Source organism: Globicephala melas, chromosome 1, assembly GCF_963455315.2.
Source record: "Globicephala melas chromosome 1, mGloMel1.2, whole genome shotgun sequence".
Classification (NCBI taxonomy): domain Eukaryota; kingdom Metazoa; phylum Chordata; class Mammalia; order Artiodactyla; family Delphinidae; genus Globicephala; species Globicephala melas.
In genome coordinates, this window is record NC_083314.1 from 83,823,126 (window position 1) to 83,829,125 (window position 6,000).

The window sequence follows — 6,000 nt, forward strand, 5'->3', positions numbered from 1 at the left end:
GCTAGGCACCAAGTGATTTAATGTCCAGTCCACTCATTTTATTCACTGCTACCTAATGTCTTTAAGTGGACCTCAGGGCCTTTGTACCAACATGGATCAGTGAGGGAGTCTTCACTCCTCTCCTGCATCAGATGCGGAAGAAAAGAGAGGAAAGTTATGGGGGAAGTGGAAAGCAAAGCAGATAGATAACACAGTGAGCAAAGCTGAAGTCTTTCTAGTATGACCTTGTTGGGAGAGCTAAGGAAAGCACCAGGATGTCCCTCTTACCCCAGAAAACTTTGGGGGCAACTAAATAAGGCAGAGTTAATGGGGCAGACACCATTACAGAGTATGCTATGCCTCCAAACCTTACTAGGAAGCATTATGCCAGCTGCCTCAGAGTTTTGCTTATTTCATACTTTAAAATGTGTTTTGGGAAGGTGCTGAAGTGCAAATCAAATAGCCCCTACCTACTCTCACCTGGTAAGAGTGTTAGAAGCATATTCACCAGTTACAAAACTCACAATTATACGAACCGTTTTTAATGTTTATCATTTAACTTTAAAGTGGCTTTTAAACGCCCTGGTTAATATATTAAACTGAATGAGCTTAAATGCAGTCGTAATGAGAGCACTGACACAATGAATTATTTAAAAGTCTCAATACCAGACTTCACTAATTATCTTTATTCTAGCCAGATCTATACAGCAAGTTAGGTCTGAATAACAAACGGCTTAACTATTGTCCCCAATTGCCTTAAATAATTATATCAGGTGTGCTTAATGACAAGTATAATTAATGCCAATAGTGATATCTACCATTCATTGTAGCAGGCACTTTAAAATTATCTCTAATTCTTATAACAACCCTGCGAATTTCTATTACCTATTTTACAGAGAAGGGTACTAAAACATAGAGATGTAAAGTTCCTTGACAGTCACATAGCTTGTAAACCTCTTTCTGTATTACTCTCATCATCCCTTACTAAAATTTCCTGAATAAAACCAAAATCTAAACAGGATTTGTGTACCAGCACCATTGGGTAGAGATGGTGACCTAATCTACAGCACAAGCTCTGACCTCATCACTCTTGGATAAGGTGAAGATCCTTCAGCTGCACCATTTAGGCTCAGCAGAAATGTTGGAGAGAAGGAGGTGGCAACACTTTGGCAGCTGTGACCTTTTCCAAAGCACCAAGCATATATATTGATAAATACGCTGTGTGCTCTCTCTCCTTAATTCACAAAGGCCAGAAAGAGACATACTTAAGTTTTAAGAGAAGGGTTTTGTGGGCTACTGATGATCTTATAAGTTCTTAACAAATTCTCCTGAAGCAAGAAAGACCACAGGCTACCACCTCTCCAATCTACAGAGAGATACTACGGTCCATATTGTCGTGAAAGCTCACAGGCACGCCTATCATGTAGTATGTGATTTGAGATTCAAGTTGATCCAAATGCTTAGTTATCTAAGACTTAGTTACTTAAAGTGTGGTCTGTGGACCAGAGGCCTCAGCCTCACCTAGGAACTTACTAGAAATGCAAAATCTTAGGTCCTATTCCAGACCCACTGAAACAGAATCTATACTTTAACAAGATCCTCAGTTTATTTACAGGTACATTAAAGTTTGAGAAGCATTACTCTAAGAGGCAGTCCTACATGAAGAGTCTGAAATGCTGAATTCTGAACTAGACAGGTTATCAGGCAGGAAAGTGCAGCTGAAATGGTTATCAAATAGGTATAGGAACTGCTAAAAGGGAAAAAAGGCATTTTTACTAAATTTAACCCCTGAAAAGTGTCCTGATTCACATTTTGTAAGGATCAACACATCTTTAAATAATTCAGGCATCAGAAGGTCTAAATTTTACAGCCTAGATATAGTCTCAAAATGATTTGTAGAGTATTCATTGAAGGGCAGTTAAGACTTGCTTCATTGGTCTCATGTCTGACCCTTAATTTCCTGATTTTCTTGGGATTTAAATTTCATTAGCAGTGTTATAGATAGAAATATATACGGGGTTTTTGCATGACCTTTTCTCAAGGAATATAAATTTACCCTAAAGTACAGAATCTAACCAGAACCAAGAATCCATGTTTTATGGATTAAGTAAAGTGATGTGATAACTTCAAAGCTATAAGGTGAACCTCAAGGCAGTAAAAAGGTGAGTTCTTTCACAGAATCTACCTGTTTGTATGTATAAATACCTGTCAAAACATTAAGGCCAGTCCAGCCATAGCACTAACCTAGGAATGACCATCTTGGGGACCCTTGGTGAGGCAATGTGGAGATGATAAAACAGAAGTAATTGTTCAATCCAACTACAGAAGATGAAACCACACAGATGAATCTTTTGAGAAGAAGTTGTATAAGACAGTAAAAATCTTCACCATATTATAAAAAGATAAAAATATGATGGAAAGACCAGAGGTAGGAAAAAAGGGAGAGAAGTGAAGAGGAGAAAAGGAGGGAAAGGAAGAGAAAGGAAGGAGGGAGGGAGGAGAAAACAAAGGAATAAAGATACATGTGATGACTCTGAACTAGGTACTGTGGTGGGCCCTTTAGTACATATTATCTCAAACGACTACAGATGATAAAATTGAGGCCTAGAGTTTTAATCATTTTCCCAAGGTCAAATACCGAATAAGTCCCAGTACAGAACAGCTACCAAGTTCTAGTATAGTATTTCAACCTAGATTTGCAACTGCACCTTGATGCAGTGATTCTAAATGTGTGATTACAGAATTACAGAAACACTGCATTTTCAAACAGAAAAGAACCTTAGCAGAGCATTAAAAATATGAGACTCCTAGAATTCCAGGGACTGGTGGAATTAAAATGACCGGCTGGTAGGGATTTGCCTGAGACCGCACAGTAGGTAGGCAGCAGCAAGAAAGAATCAGAGCTTTTCTAGAACATATCACTATACACAGCCGGAGGGTATTTTGCAAAGAGCTTAATTGTTGAGCGATATGTTCACCACTCCCCTGATCTGAGATAGTTTGCTCAGAAGTTCAAAAACCTGGTTTCCATATGATTGAAACCAACTTAGAATTTGCAGGTGTCCAAAACCTAGCCATTCCTGAAATTTGTCCAGAGGGAACTGGCTTACCCAAAGTCAAATATGACTTCCTGTTTTTAAGAAATAAGGCTTAAACTGCTTGTTAAAAAGGCTCATTGAATTTCTTGGCCACGATATCACTTAAAAAAAAAAAGACACTCTATTTTGATGATATAGATGTAATTGAATCAGAACCATATGGATTGCATTCCTCCTTTTAAACTACACATGAATTAGAAATCAAGTGTTCATTCTCCTCAAGGTAATTAATGATTCAATTGATTAAATATGATACTGGCCTTAAGTACCATGCTGAGCTCACATTGGCTCCATTTTGCAGATATCAAGATACTTGCTGAATCCCAGACTCAGACAGCTCAAGCACATTCCTATTCATGTCTTAGGCAAATTTTCTTTTGTTTCCCCTAGGCAGCCTATTCACAATGCAATGCTTCTGCTCAAATCCCTTTTCCTTTAGGTACCTCTCCACCCTTCATCATTCTCAGGGCTCTAGTCCCTGTAAAGTATTGTTCTCAGCCAACCTGGCTTAATGTATTTCTCAATCACCTCCCAGCTAATCCAGCTCAGAATCTTCACACCTGGCTTCGTACGTAGCTGATCTCAGAGAAATGAAAAGAGAGCACTTCTCTTTCAGTGCATTATTTTACATTTTGATCACTCCTTTTGATAAGGGCATTAATATTTGCTGAACTCTGACCTCTTTTCCAGACTCCACATAAAGCATTTTACTCACAACCACCCTTAAAGGTGAGGTAAGTGTTATTAACCTCACTGAATAGTTGAGGAAACTAAGACTTGAAGAAGTGGAGTCAGGTGCTCAAAGCCACACAGCTGGGAAGTGGCAAAGCTGTGATTTAGACCCAGTTCCAAATGACTCCAAAGCCCGCTGCCCTCTTTCTTTTACGCATTGTTACAGACTCACATCAGCCTCCTGTCCTAAATGGCCACTAGTTCAAGCTCTTCCTCACTGTCACTGGTTCATTTTAGAAGTACACAGGTGAGCAAAGAGATGGGCTGGAGTCACCACTGCACGTGCAGGACAACAGTCATTAACTGTTATAGAACACCCTACCCAAATCCCACCCAAAGAATCCAGAAGCTATGGAAACCATCTTCTTTTGGCACCTTCTCCAGCTGCTACCATTTCTGTGTATGATACTTTTCTGCAAAATTCACAGTTTTGAAAAAAACCCAAAGATTTATGCATGCATTATTGTATGGGTTTAATATCTATTACTTCTGAAAGTTGTTCATTTGTAAATCCTTACTGAGAGAATTACTACATGTTGAAATTTAATATAATGATAGAATCTGATATATATTTATAAGCATGCCTTCAAAATTCACAATATCCCACAGAGAAACCTAGTACACTGGTCTGCTACCTACATGCACATATACACATTACTCTATTGAACTACTTCACACAGAAAAACCACATATTTTTATATAGTTCACTCCCACATAAACAAAGACGCCCACATAAACACATGGAAACAATATGCAAATGCATACAAAACAGATTTGCAAATGTACTCACAAATTAATCTGTAAAAAATGGAAAAATCACATGCTCATTCACACTTCACTTTCCCCCTCTTTCCCTTCCCTCTTTCCCTCCCCTCTCTCTCTCTGATACACACACACACACACACACCCCAAAGCCTTTAAACAAATAACTTTTCCAAACTCTAATACTGAGCAGGGGAAACTCTTTTGCCTGCAAATACATCCTCTCACAGTCCTGAGGAATAAGAAGTCTCTGTACAAGCCAACTCTCTGATCGCTCCAGACATGCTATAGCAGTCCCCATTTGTAATATTCGGGCTTTCATAAGGAAACGCTGTTCAGTCTAGACTTTAAAAGAATCTTTCCTCAGCTCTCAAGCCTGCTACCTATTCGCCAATGTGATGTTTATCCAAGGGAAAATGCTGCTTTTTTCTTTCTTCGCTGCTGCTTCTCTTCTCCCTCCTCCCTCTTTTTTAGTGGTGATAGTGGGCAATTACAGAAAAGAAAGTTCTAAAGGGATAGCTCTTAAACTCACTTAAAAAACTTTATGAAGCACCTTCTATAAACCATAATAAGAACAGGATATATAACTGAATAATAGTTTCAAACTGCAGAAGACAGTGGGAGAAACAGATCCAGATATAATAATTCAGTATTATGTGAAGTTCACTTTAAAAGAGTTGCAAAAAAAAAGTAAAAGAGAGAGAAAGAGAGCGAGAGAATGGAGAGCAAAGAGAACGTGTGAGCTACTATGCCTGGGAGAGGAAGAAAGATCTTTACAACATAGGTGGCATTACCAGGAGAGAGGAATCAGAACTTCCTTAGTAAACAACATGTGTACAGACACAGAGGAGGGGAATGCAGACCATGCGTGGGACACATTTAGCAGCTTAGTGTGGCTGGGGTTGTATGGTGAGGATTTCAAAGGGTGTGTCAAGGAGTGAAAGTGGAATGGTGGGTAGAACAACAGCTAAGGAGTTTAGACGTCTTAGTGCTGTACGCAATGAGCATCAATCCAGGGCCCTATGTAGGATGGTCGTCTGATCAGTTTAGGAAAACTACCTCTTTCTTCAGTGAGGAAGACGGAAAGATCAAAGGCAAGTAGATCAGTTAGAAGATTATTGCCATGACATCAGCAAGAGAGGCAGGCATTATTACTAAGGCAGTGGTCCACTTACCTGTATGACGAAGTTAGAAAACTCCAGCGCCTCCTCCAAACTTTTCACCCCTTTCCACTACTCCCATCCTATTTATTACCAGTGTCTTAAGGAGCCTGACTGAAAAATCCTCCTGAAACACACTGCCTCTTTGACATCCTAGACTATTTTAACATTCCCCCCTGCACCCCACCCCCCACTGACACACATACCATTTTAGATGAATTTGGTCAATTCTGTTCCATGTTTAAAATTATTGTGTGGTGTCCCCTTGC